The following is a 13,596-nucleotide window of genomic DNA, read 5'->3' on the forward strand; positions in this document are numbered from 1 at the left end:
TGTAAAAATATGTAAAACATTACTGCAAGGCCAACAATACTACAGTCTCTTTGGGCACAAAGTTTAAACTCCCAATTACTCAAAAAAGAAACTATTTTCATTGCATTTGTTCCATGTAATGTCTAACAAAGGAGGCAAATTAAAATATGTTAAAAATACTTCAAGGACATCATCCTCAAGAGTAGAAAGAGAACCAAGTTAGTGTATGCTAGTCAAAAATCAAAAGCAGCATGATAGCACATTTTCCGATTAACAAATTGCATTAAAAGGCATAAGCTTTCATGAGTTAGAATTCAATGCATCAGAGGCAGTGAATGATTAAACTGATATTGCAGGGGGGAGAGAAAAAGTGGGAATGCAGAGGTTGGTTACACATGAGACAGATTACAATTAGCTTGTGTTGAAAACCATTGTGTTGGCAAGGCCTTCTGAGGTAGCCTGAAACTTCTTGAAGAACGATTCTATGCCAGCATTATGTAGTGAGAGACATATACCACCTTGAACACTGTAACTGAGTGTCCTGTGAAGTTAAAATGCTCTCCTATCATTTTGTCTTTGTTTTGAGTTCTGATGTCAAACTTGTGTCTATTAATACTTTTGTGTAAAGTTTGAAACAAAAGAAACAGGTGCAAAATCTGCCTTTTCAGAAAACAAAAGTGTGGTTGGCACACTGGGAGAAAGTCTCAGTGCCATTTCTAGTCATATCAGTTTGGTGGATATCCACGTTAGGTATAGAATTCAGAAATATGTCTAACTGCAAAATTGGACCATTTCCTCAAAAGATTGTTTTTCTTGCAGAAACCAGATAAATGACAGTACTGTCTGCACTACCACTTTTCTTGAATTAAGTCTTAATTTGTCAGTCCACTTCCCATATATCATTACATGCAGATATGGATTTTTCTTCCCAACCTCCTTGACATTAGATGAATCAGATACTCTCAGCATATTCAACCTCAGAAAGCAACCATTTCATTTATTTTATGTATGTATGTATGTACCCTGTTTCCCCCAAAATAAGACATCCCCTAATAATAAACCCAATCGGGCTTTTGAGCGCATGGCAATAAGGCCAAGCACTTATTTCAGGGTTCAAAAAAATATAAGACGGTCTTATTTTTGGGGAAACATGGTATGTATGTATTTATGTATTTATATATTTACAAAATTTATTGGCCACCCATCTTATCTCAGGGTAACTCTGGGCAACTTACAATCATAAAAAATAAAAACTGTTCAAAAATAAAATAAATGAAATACTACACAGAGCCAAATATCACTGCTCAGTTAAAAGATGGGGAGAGTGGAAGCAGGATTGGAGGGGTGGAGCAGAGGTGGGATCTGTTGTTAATCAACCCCCTCCACTGGGATACTCCCCCATTGAAGCCCCAAGCCAACTGTCAGAGCCAGATCTTTAGGCTCTTTCGGAAGGTCAGGAAGGTTGAGGCCAACCTCAGTCTGGGAAGCAAAGTGCTCCACAGGGCAGGTGCAGTGGCACAGAACGCTCTTCTCCTGGACCCTGCCGGATGGAATACTCGGGCCAACAGGGCCCACAGCATGCCTCATCTGCCAGCATGGGTGGGGCAGGCTAATTCCAGAGGGATGAGAGGGTCCCTTAAGTAGCCAGAACCCATGCCAGAATGGGCTTTAAAGGTGATAACCAACAGCTTGAATTGCACCCAGAAGCAGACCGGCAGCCAGTTCAGCTTACAGAGCAGTGGTGTTACATGGGCATTCTTGGGGCCCCAAGAATTTCCTGTACTACTGCACTCTGCAGCCTCCAAATGCTCTTCAAGGATAGTCTCATGTAGAGTGCATTGCAGTAGTCCAATCATGCGATGACTAGAGCCTGAATGACTGAGTGCAGGGACTCCTGATCCAGTAAAGGCTGCAATTGATGCACAATTCGAAGCTGTGCAAAGGCTCCCCTGGCTGCTACTGCTACCTGCTCTTTGAAAATTTAAGCATATGCTGAAAATGGCCAACCAATTATTTATTCGATGGATGGTATTTACACTGTATCTACTTTATCAAAACTCTTGGAAGATCTACTGCTAATAATTTACTCCCATCATATCATGCACCTAAATGGTAATTACAGATGTTGTTAGGTTAATGAATTGCAGAAAGTATTCTTGCTAGGTCCTGTAAGATGCCACTGCTTAATAGATGGAACCTGGAGTGTACCCAACTCTAGCTGACCTGACCAGATGGGTAGAAACATATGGAGACATTCATATGGAATAGCCAGAGCAGTGGTGAAATCCAATTTTTTTTACTATCGGTTCTGTGGGCGTGGCTTGGTGGGCGTGGTGTGGCTTGGTGGGCGTGGTGTGGCTTGGTGGGCGTGGGAGGGGAAGGATACTGCAAAAACTCCATTCCCACCCAACTCTGGGGCAAGCCAGAGGTGGTATTTGCTGGTTCTCTGAACTACTCAAAATTTCTGCTACTGGTTCTCCAGAACCTGTCAGAACCTGCTGGATTTCATCCCTGAGCCAAAAGTCCACTTTTGGAGGACAGTAACAAATGCCCAGAATGGATCCCATAGCAAGTGTAAAATGTCTAAGTGGAACTGAACAGACCTCAAACCATGGTTATATCACCAACCAAATGGTCTGTGAAGCAGGCCAGATCATACCCACTGTAAAAATTGCATCAAGAATAGATAGAAAACGTACTTTAAAACTGAAAGATTAAGAGCACTTTAACTTCCTCAAATATGGGCTGGAAATGAGACAAAAGCAATGTTTTGAAGATATGGATAGGGTAAGATGATGAGGGAGGACCTGCGGGGGTGGGGGTGACAGAATGTGCCTTGCAGGTGTAAGAAATATCTGTTCAGGGAGGTTAAGCACAGAAGCTCCAGCATACAAAATCTATGTAATTGGAGGACCAAAACTGTACCAGCATATCTTTGCAGTCAGCCAACTCTACTACTTTTGATTGATTGATTGGCAAGAGCATATTGCTAAGTGTCTAAATAACAGGGAGAGAGAAAAAATAGGAAAAAAATAGGATTGGGAGGTGGTGGTGAGGAGTTACTAGCAGATGTGTCCACAGGATCTGATCTATTGTTACCATCAGGTGTAAAAGAGGCAGAGCTTGTCTCACAATGGCTTTGTCTTTTCCCCCTCCTCTGCTTGAGCTTCCACCTCAAAAGCCCCTGGAGGCAAAGGTGCAAATGCTCAGGTTTGAAACCAGAGTTTCTAGGATGCCCAGCCACAAGCTGAGCAAGGGAGTGATTGCATATAAGCCAAAATGGGAGGTTGGGCTTGTCATTATATTAGTTTTTGTAAAAGTTTCTGAAATCGATCAGAAACTTTTCATTTCATTTTGCCCTCTGGATCACCCAGAGTATGGCAAATTGGTAATGCTGTAATATATTTTAACGACCAGTTTAAAGATCCTTAGGTACCTCTGAGAAAAGATAATGGCAGATGCATTTTGATAAGCCCTTGTTCGACCAGGATTTCAAACATGGCTATTTTCCAGGATATAGTTTAACTCCATTTCAAAGAAGCAAGGAAGCAGAAATTGTACTGTTGTTATTATACCTCCATGATGTTTTGTACAAACAATATTTACAACTTCCTTGATAACAAATATAAATTATGTTTGTGCCTATAAACCGTGAAAAAGAATTAACATAGCCAGTAAAAGAAAATAAAGATTTCAATGTGCATGTTTGCATTATTTATTTTTAAAATTTATACCTCTTTCATTTTACTCAGAAGCTTTTAGAGCAGTTTTCAGAATAAATACTAAATTATCATAAAACAGTGGCCATAAAAACAAAACAGTTCATAGATTATAAACCTATCGTTAAATCGCAGCAAACCATAATTTTATTATACTTATTCCTTCAAGCTGGATTTCAGGGCAAAACAGCTCAGGCGGAATTGTCAATATACCTCCAATTTGCAGAGCTAAAATGAGAGGTGGGTTTCCTTGCGAGGCTGAAGAAGCTTGGAAGTAGAAGCCCTACACAGGATTCTTTTTAAAGGCTTCTCTAACCCTCTAAGACCCTGTTATGTATTGATACTTTTGAGCGGGAGTTTCAAACCTGCCTATGTTTCTGATTGGCTGACAGTCCCTCCAGGATTGTATATAAGGAGGGCTGCAGCCTCTGAGCTTTTGCTGAAGTCTCACTGTAAATTAAAGAGCTGTTGTCACTTGCTTGGTTGTGCCTCTCGTTATTCCCGAACCACTTCATTGGCGACGAAGGTGGGATTGAGGTCACAAGAAGCGAACCAGTGAGACCACGAGCTTCAGCTAGGCGACGAGGCGAACTACTGGAGGCATACCGAACATGTCTGCCTACGTTCCGCCCAAGCCTTTTGATCCGACCCGCGAAAAATGGGTCTCGTACCTGACGAGGTTCGAATGCTCGCTCGAAGCCAGCGACATGCAAGGGCTCTCCGCTAATTGGAAGAGGGCCCTCTTCCTAAGCCACTGTGGACCGGACGTGTTCGAAATGGCAGAGTCACTGTGCGAGCCAACGCCGGTCCAGACCGTTTCCTGGGACACCCTGATGGCCACGCTCCGGGCTCACTATGCTCCCGTGCCCTCCAAGTTCGTGCAACGATACCAACTTAGACAGCGCGTTCAGCGAGAGGGAGAACCGGTCAGCGCATACATGGCCAGCCTGAGAAAAGCCGCAACCCATTGCGACTATAGAGACTTGGACGATGCGTTGCTTGAGCAACTCATCTGTGGTGTCCGGGACATTAGGCTGCAACGGCGCCTGCTCGCCAAGCCTGATTTAACGCTTGCTGGAGCCCTAGACGAGGCCAGGGCTCATGAAGCCTCCACAAAAGCCGCAGAAACGCTGCAGCGTCCGCTGACCAGCAAAGACAACCCCAAGTCTGCCCCGGTGCACAGAGAAGACGCCGGATCCAGCTCGGAGTCCGAGTCGGATGAAGACGTTTTCCGAACGGAGCACCAGAGAAAGGACACAGGCAGCCCACGGCGAAGCTGTCCCAGCTGTGGAGGGCACCATGATAGACTGTCCTGCAAATACAGGGAGGCTACCTGCAGGCGTTGCGAGAAAAAAGGGCACTTGGCGCGAGTCTGTAGAGCCATTCTGCCCAGAAAACACCAACCACGTGAGCGCCGCAGCCAACCAGAATCAACGCGCCAGAAACAACCAACGAGAGAAGGCGGCGCGAAAAAACGGCGCGAATTTGAACCTCGAGATGGCCGCAGCATTCACATAGACCAGGCCAGCGCGGAAATCGAGGACAAAGTCAGCACGGTGGTCGAAATCAACGGCAAGCCATGCTCGATGGAGATCGACACCGGATCAGCTCTCTCCATAATGTCATGGGCGACCCTAAAGACCCTCCTGCCGTCGTTCTGGAAGGACCAGCTCTCCAAACAGAGACTGCACATCCTAGACTACCAAGGGAACCGAGTCCCCCTCGAAGGCGTGGGCACGTTCCGAGTCACCTACGGAGACTACGAAAGAGACCTGCAACTGACCATTGTCACGAAGCAGCTTCCCAGCCTTCTCGGCATGGGGTGGTTCCGAGCCCTCGGCATGGGCTCCACCGGCGTCCACCAGATGCTCAAGTCATCGTTAAAAGACAGTCTCCTGACCGAGTTCCAGGACGTTTTCGGGGACACGTTGGGCAAGTATGTGGGGACCCCTATCTCCCTTAATTTAGACCCCAACGTAGCCCAAATAAGACTCAAGGCCAGACGGGTGCCTTTCGCATTGAAACCAAAGATCGATGCGGAACTGGACAAACTGATTAAACAAGGGGTGTTGGTTCCCGTTGACCATGCAAAGTGGGAAACCCCTATAGTAACCCCAGTAAAGTCTGACGGCTCAATTAGGATCTGCGCCGACTACAAGTGCACGATCAACAAGGCTTTGCAGCCGAGCGCCTATCCGGTGCCGATCGTGCATCATCTACTACACTCCCTGGGGCCCGGAAAATTTTTTGCCAAATTAGACCTGGCTCAGGCCTATCAACAATTACCAGTTGAAGATGCCACGGCAGAGGTGCAAACGATTGTTACTCATAGGGGTGCATTCAAATGCACCAGGCTCCAGTTTGGGGTGAGCGTCGCACCCGGCCTGTTTCAAAGCACCATGGAGCGCCTTCTGCAAGGGCTTCCCGGAGTGGTGCCCTATTTTGATGACGTTCTAGTCAGCGCTCAGGACGAACGTCAGTTAGGGGACAGAGTAAGGAACGTCCTTTCTAGATTTAGGGAAGCGGGACTAAAGTTAAAGAAAAATAAATGTATGATCGCTGTCCCCTCCGTTGAATTTTTGGGGTACAGGGTGGACGGCACAGGCATCCACCCTACCGAAAGCAAGGTGAGAGCGATTAAGAACGCACCTGCCCCCAAGACCAAAGCAGAGCTCCAAGCCTTCCTTGGACTGCTCAATTTTTACTCAATGTTCCTGAAAGACAAAGCTACCGTCGCAGATCCCCTACACAAACTATTGGGGAAGAATGTACCATGGGTCTGGGGGAAACCACAAGCAGCCGCTTTTGAGGCAGTAAAGAGACTTCTATCGGAAGACAGTTTCCTAATCCAATACAACGCAGCGCTACCGCTTGTATTGGTTTGTGACGCCTCCCCCGTAGGAGTTGGTGCCGTCCTAGGCCATAGACTGCCGAACGGCCTAGAGGCGCCCATTGCGTTTTACTCTCGCACTCTGTCAAGCGCAGAGCGAAACTATAGCCAATTGGACAGAGAGGCTCTGGCTGCAATTGCGGGGGTTAAAAAGTTCCACGAATACCTCTTTGGCCGGCAATTCGAACTTGTGACTGATCACCGGCCCGTGCTAGGACTTTTGGCAGGCGACAGGCCCACCCCCGCTGCTCTTTCCCCACGTTTGACTAGATGGGCTATTTTTCTTTCGGCCTATTCATATCAGCTTGTACATCGACCCGGACGGACCCTGGGTCACGCGGATGCCCTCAGCCGCTGTCCCCTACCTGACTTACTGACCAATCCAACACCAGAGGCCTCCGTCCTTCTACTGGACACATTAACTTTGGGACCTATTTCCTCTGCCGAAGTGGCAAAAGCCTCAGCCAGGGACCCGATAATTCGTACTGTGATGGGGTGGGTGCTGAAAGGGTGGCCGGTCAAGGTGGACGAGGGGGACTACCAAGGTTTTGTAAACAAACGAAACGAATTGTTTACGCAAGGTGGTTGTTTGTTGTGGGGTGACAGGGTGGTAGTGCCAACAAAACTACGAACAAGGGTCTTAGAATTGTTGCACGAAGGGCATCCGGGCATTGTCAGAATGAAAAGTTTAGCCCGCAGTTATGTATGGTGGCCCAACATGGACTAAGTTATCTCCGAGTGGGTGGGAAAGTGCAGACCCTGCCAGGAGTCTCGCCCTGATCCCCCGGTAGCGCCCATCCGAGAGTGGGAGAAACCAAAAGGGCCATGGGGGAGGATCCATATTGATTTTGCTGGTCCCTTCCATGGGCAAACGTTTTTAATTGTAGTAGATGCCTTTTCGAAATGGCTTGAAATCATTCTAATGCCCTCTACCACAGCCGAGGCAGTTATTAAAGCCCTTCGCAAGCTATTTGCCACACATGGCCTACCGGATACTCTAGTATCTGACAACGGCCCTCAATTCACAGCAACCCTGTTCGAGGGTTACTTGGCCGGACTGGGCATCCGCCATGCCCTATCGGCCCCGTTCCACCCGGCTTCTAATGGATTGGCCGAACGTTTTGTAAGAACGGCCAAAGAGGCCCTATCCAGACTAGATAACGGGGACTGGCAGGCCAGGATAGATCAATTCCTAGCTGTCCAGCATGCCACACCATGCACAGCCACAGGGAGAAGCCCAGCAGAGCTCCTCATGGGCAGGAAGCTTCGGTGCGTGTTAGATAGGCTTCACCCCAACTACTCGCACGAAAATTTCAAGGGAGAGACCTCTGAACTGAGACAGTTTCAGGTTGGGTCCCCGGTGTTCGCTCGCAACTATGCCAGCGGACCTTTATGGGTTGCAGGAACCATAGTGGGCATAACAGGCCCGAAATCTTATACGGTAGACATAGGGGTGGACAGACTCTGGAAGCGCCACATAGACCAACTGAGAAAAAGGGTAGTCGGCGAAGCAAACATCAATTTAGACATCTCCGAGCCTAACTATAACAACTTTTCCAAAATAGCTAACTCAAGCCCGGGTTCGCGAGAATATTTAGCTGACAGGCCCTGGTTCCAGCGCTGCCCCAGCGAGTCGCCACTCCCAACCGGGGATAACCACGCCCCGGACAAAATCCAGGAGGTTCCATTGGCGGAGCCGGGAGAGACAGAAGGTCCCTCCGACCAGCTCGACGCCCCACCAAACACTGAACTGCGCAGGTCAACTAGGACGAGAACTCGGCCGGGGCACCTGCGAGATTTTGTGTGTACTTATGTAAATTTTTGAATGTTAGTGCCTTCTGGGAAGGGAGGGGTGTTATGTATTGATACTTTTGAGCGGGAGTTTCAAACCTGCCTACGTTTCTGATTGGCTGACAGTCCCTCCAGGATTGTATATAAGGAGGGCTGCAGCCTCTGAGCTTTTGCTGAAGTCTCACTGTAAATTAAAGAGCTGTTGTCACTTGCTTGGTTGTGCCTCTCGTTATTCCCGAACCACTTCAGACCCCATTTCTCAAGCAAAAAGACAAGAAAAACAGTAGGTACAAGCAGGTGTGTAGTAGGTGCTTGGTTGCTTGAGCCCAGCTTTGGTCTGCAAGGATCCAAAAAACCAGACTGACCAATGAGCATTTAGCTCTAGCCTACAAGCCTTCTATCATTGGTGGAAATGGGGGAAGAAATCAGTAATCATATAAAAGGTTAGATGACTTTTCTTGATTTATTTTTCCTATTATTTCAACTGTGATCCTTTTGAAAAGTGCAAAATTGCTATAAAAGCCTAATCCCGAGCAGATATAATCAGAGTAGAATGAACTGGAATGCTTTGGTTCCTATTTAAGAAAATATGCCTTAGTTCACACATCACATGGTTTACTGTGGCCTCATGTGGTCTGTGAACCTGTCTTATTGTGGTTTATTAAACAAATCTTGGTTAAGTACATGGTTAAAACTTGGAACAATGTATAAACCCTCATCTTTATCAAGGAAGGCCTCTGAATGGTCTCTGTTAGGCTTCTAATTCTAGAATACAGAGGCCTGTGGGTTGTCTGAGAGCTGAGGCAGATGGCCAAAAAATTATGATTATGAAGTTCTTGTGAGCCGCCCAATGTGAAGGCTTTCAGCTTGATGAGTCATAGGTTTTGCAGGCCTGGTCTAAATGTTAAGCACATCATTAGACATGGTGCATGAATGTCAAAACCCCATTTGCATAATTTCCTTAATGATTCAAAACTCACTCATCTCCTATTATGTGGAGATTCTGAAATTCCAAAGCCTCCTTGAGAATGATGTGCCACCTACTTGAACCCACACGGGTGATAGATCTGTGTCCAGTAATGCCTAAACCAATGCTTCCTGTGGTTGAGACCTCTGAGGGAGTAACAGAGTGATTATAATACTGATTAAATGTGCACATCTCGGAGGAGTTGTGGGTTCTGTAATAGCGGTTCTGTCGTGCATAGTTACTAGGCACATTTTCATCTTCCCTCACATCTTGCACTGGCAGCTAATGAAATTCTTTACAAATTATTTAACTTGCTATTTATGCTATTCCTTGTTAAATTGCTGCTAGAATGCTTTATTCTTTCCTAGTAAGTTTGCACCTTTCACCCCTGGCGTGCTGGTGTCTTAACTAGAACATCTGCTGTAGAAAAGAGGCTGGTTTTGTTTTTTACATCTGTTTGGCTGAACATATAAGTAGAACTGAAATATAATTAGATATATGGGAAAATGCATTTCAAAACATGTACTTTGAAATGGTGTGCCAGGATTTCTATTGTTTGCAGCATTAAGGGCGGAATTTACAAAGCACGAAGAAGAAACTATTGTACCTAAAGAACACTGTTGAGTGATACTTTTCATGCAAATTACTAAAAGAGTAATATTGACAAAATGCCAAATTCCATATGGCATCTTGAGATGGAGGGACAGATCCACTGGAGGAAAGTATTTGGACTGATGGAAGTTGCCTGAAAATGCACAATCAGGCACATACACATTTACTAATGGAAAGGGAGGGAAGATTATCACTACAGCAAGGGAATCTGCCCTTTGTACATTTGTGGCAAGGAGCCACTTGGAGAAGAGAACTTTGTGAAACTCTCTCTCACCCTGCACCAGCCTCTAATCTACAGGTAGTCCTTAATTTACCAGTCTCAGCATCTGTTTGAAGTTATGATGGAATTCACAAAAGCTACTTATGATCTGCTTCAGGAGTTCCAATAGTGCTCGCTCTCTCTCTCCCCCTCCATCCCTCCCTCCTTCTTCCTCTCCCTCTTCCTCCCTCCCCCCTCACACACACATAGAGCCACATTTTGGGCATTTGGTAACTGGGTCATATTAAATAGTCAGTTAAGATATTATGCTATGACGTGGCTCCAATTTACAGTTTTTGCCAGTTTTTGGCCTTTTTGTCAAGTTTCCAGCAAAACATGCTCATAGGAATACACTGATTCACTTAATGACTGCTGCAATATAGTTGTAAAATCAGGTCCTGTCGCATGGCAGCCTTGATTTACAATGATCATAACTTAACAATGGAAATTGTAGTCCTTGTGAAATATTCCTTCTGAATGACTAATTTTTCACTAGTGTATGTAAAACGATACAATTCCTCTTTAACTATATTTCACAAAGCGATATACATTCATTTTCTTTATATTCATTTTTGCCTATGTTAATATGCATGTTTTCAGAAATTGTACCCATCTATAATTTTTGTATATATCGTATTCAACAGAGTCCTGTTTTGTGTGGTCTTGTGATCAACACTGATGGTGTTACTAGTTTGTATTGAGGCTTAGTGCATTTCATCAAAATGGCAGTTCTAATTAGGTTCCTTGAATTAGCTGATGGATTTTGAGAAAGATAACTTACAAAGCTCTTTCAGCTGTCCAAGATTTTCTGCCATGGCAGAAAGACAAAAGGCCACTGGAAGCTGCAGATTTTAAAGCTTCAAAAATGCAGCTGACAGTTAAAAAGACAAATTGCATTTGTATTTTTTCCCGTAAAAGTCTTAATACTGGATTAATGTTATCCCAGTAGCCATCATCCATTAAAAGCTTTCTTTTATTATAAGGATGCTTTTTGACCACATGATCTATCTACTTTTCTCTGACATTCTAGGCAGCCTATAAATAACCTTTTAAAAAGACAAAAGCAAATGATTTTTTTTTCCAGTATTACTAATGTATGGAATTTAAAATTTAAGGCTACTTCACTAGACTTGCAATACTTCTAGTTATGGAAAGGTATGATGAAATGAAGGGTGAAGGCTATAAATGGACCGCTGAACATCTGTTCATGAGAACAATTGATGCTCCTAAAACAAGCTTAATTTCAGTTTTTTGTGCAATGCGCAGAATTAAATCTCACAGTTATATTCAAGTATTTCTGTGTAGAGAAATAACTCCAAGTCTTTAAAAATTAGCACAAAAGCACCAAAGGCGAAGTCCAATCCTTTGTTTTCCACTGGAATCCAAATGAAGGCACCTATAAGAGATGGTTTTCTCTCTACTTGAGCATATCCAAAGATTGACCAGCCACTTCTCTTGATAATTGGGTCCATTGTTAAGCTGCTCTTACCCTACATAAGTACTAATGGAACTACTTGTTTAAAAAGTTACTATCACAGACAACGTTTTCCCTATGGAATGTTTCTGAAGGGAGAGTGAAACCATTTTGGTATTATCACCAACATTGGAACTCCATGTTCTAGATGGTGGTGTCTGTAATTTTGCTTCAGGATTCACTGCTGAGCAGCCACATGGCTCTTCAACCAAGTGTTGCTTTCCCCTGCAGTGCTTCTTCAGTGAGTGAACAGATGCTGCAGGAATTTTGCTGCTTGGAGAGTCAACATCACAATGGGATATCTGCCATGGAGACCTTCTCATTGGTGAGAATCCCAGACTGCAGTAGCTAGAGAAAGTCTGTTATTTGGAAGCAAGAAGGCTTTTAACAATAGGGTTGTGGCTGGCAGTTTCAGCCTCATCGTCTTTATTTTTAAGGGGGAAAAAAATACTCCCAGTCATTTTTTTCTTTGTGAAAAACATTAAAAACATTGGTTGCCAATTTGATTTCAAGAGTTACTTCACATGGGTCTGTAGCTGATTAAACCAAACTCTCAGGCTCATATTGTTGCAAAAAAATGTTCTTTTATCTTAGTTGTGTTTTTTAAAGCCCTGTGATTGAAATAGTTTCTTTCAGTGTTCAGTCAAAGTGTACCCTTTCTGGACTGTAAACTTGAAGGCATTAGCGTATCCTTTTGAGCTTATAGAGTTGGGAATGTACACTCTGAGACAGTTACTTCTATGATCTATGATTACCCTAATCAAGGAACTATGAAGGAGAAAACCAGACCTCTACCAACATTGGTAGGGCAAGCTACTAAATATAAATAAGGAGTAAACCTCTCACTAGCACTGAAGATATTACCTAGTTGGGTAATGAAATCAGCAAGAAACAACCAAGCTTAGAGAGTACCAAGGACTTATAACTGTTTTTTACGAAGATCAGAAGGCACTTTTTTATTATTCTTATTTTCTTGTTCTTTTCAATTGCTTTTTCTTTACAGTGGTACCTCAGTACTCACTGTTAATTGGTTCCAGGAGGCACGATGAGTACTAAAACTGATGAGTACCAAATAAATCATATGACTTACTATATGACCCTTTGTTTCAGCTGGGAAGGACTTCTTCTCTGTCCCTTTTCCTATGTCAGCGACTTTCCCAGCATGGCTGCCTTCCTCTCCAGCCTCTGAGGCCATCCACTGCTTCCTTTTTTTTGGGGGGGGGGGGTTTAAAAAAACACACAAATAAACATACAATACATCTTTTTGGAACAGAGCATTGATCCGGTCATAAATTTGTTCAACTTTTTGTTCACTTTTAACAATTTTTTTAATATTCTATTTTTGCCATAACACTTATCACCTATCTCAACTATTACCGTCTTGTAGAAAGCTAACTCATATTAACTTAATCAAAGCAATTACCCTTCTATTAATCCACTTTAAATCTTAATTCAATTAATACATTATAATACATTTCACAATTCTTACCCCAAATACTCACTATTAAAAATACAATTCAAACATGTTTATATTTCTAAATCTTATTTCCATTTCTAGAAGTTACATTTTATTATTACTTCATATAATATTCATTAAATCTTTATTTACTTATTACTTCATCAGATTTAAATCTTATCTCTAATCTTGAAAATATACCAATTTGACATTTAAACAAAGTTCTTAATTCAAATAACACAACATAATACAGTTCACAATTACTTCCCTAAATTCTGTCTATTTAACAATACCATTTATATAAAAGCCAATTTAAATGAGTCTTATTTAGTAAATCATAATCCTATATCCTTTCAATTTTCTTTTCTTTTTGCTTAAATAAATGTATTATTGAGGATATTCAAATTATTGCAATTGTTATAGGTATTGAAACAATATCCTGATTATTG

The 13,596-nt window shown here is 43.4% G+C and overlaps 1 protein-coding gene across 1 annotated transcript in view; it reads left to right on the plus strand.

Annotated features, from left to right (window-relative positions):
• The window catches only part of PARD3B (par-3 family cell polarity regulator beta), a 568,533-nt gene that overhangs the window by 468,121 nt on the left and 86,816 nt on the right, over positions 1–13,596 (plus strand). The gene's annotated exons all lie outside the window — the stretch shown is intronic.

This window comes from Pantherophis guttatus, chromosome 1 (assembly GCF_059756535.1).
Source record: "Pantherophis guttatus breed Tessera chromosome 1, ASM5975653v1, whole genome shotgun sequence".
Taxonomy (NCBI): domain Eukaryota; kingdom Metazoa; phylum Chordata; class Lepidosauria; order Squamata; family Colubridae; genus Pantherophis; species Pantherophis guttatus.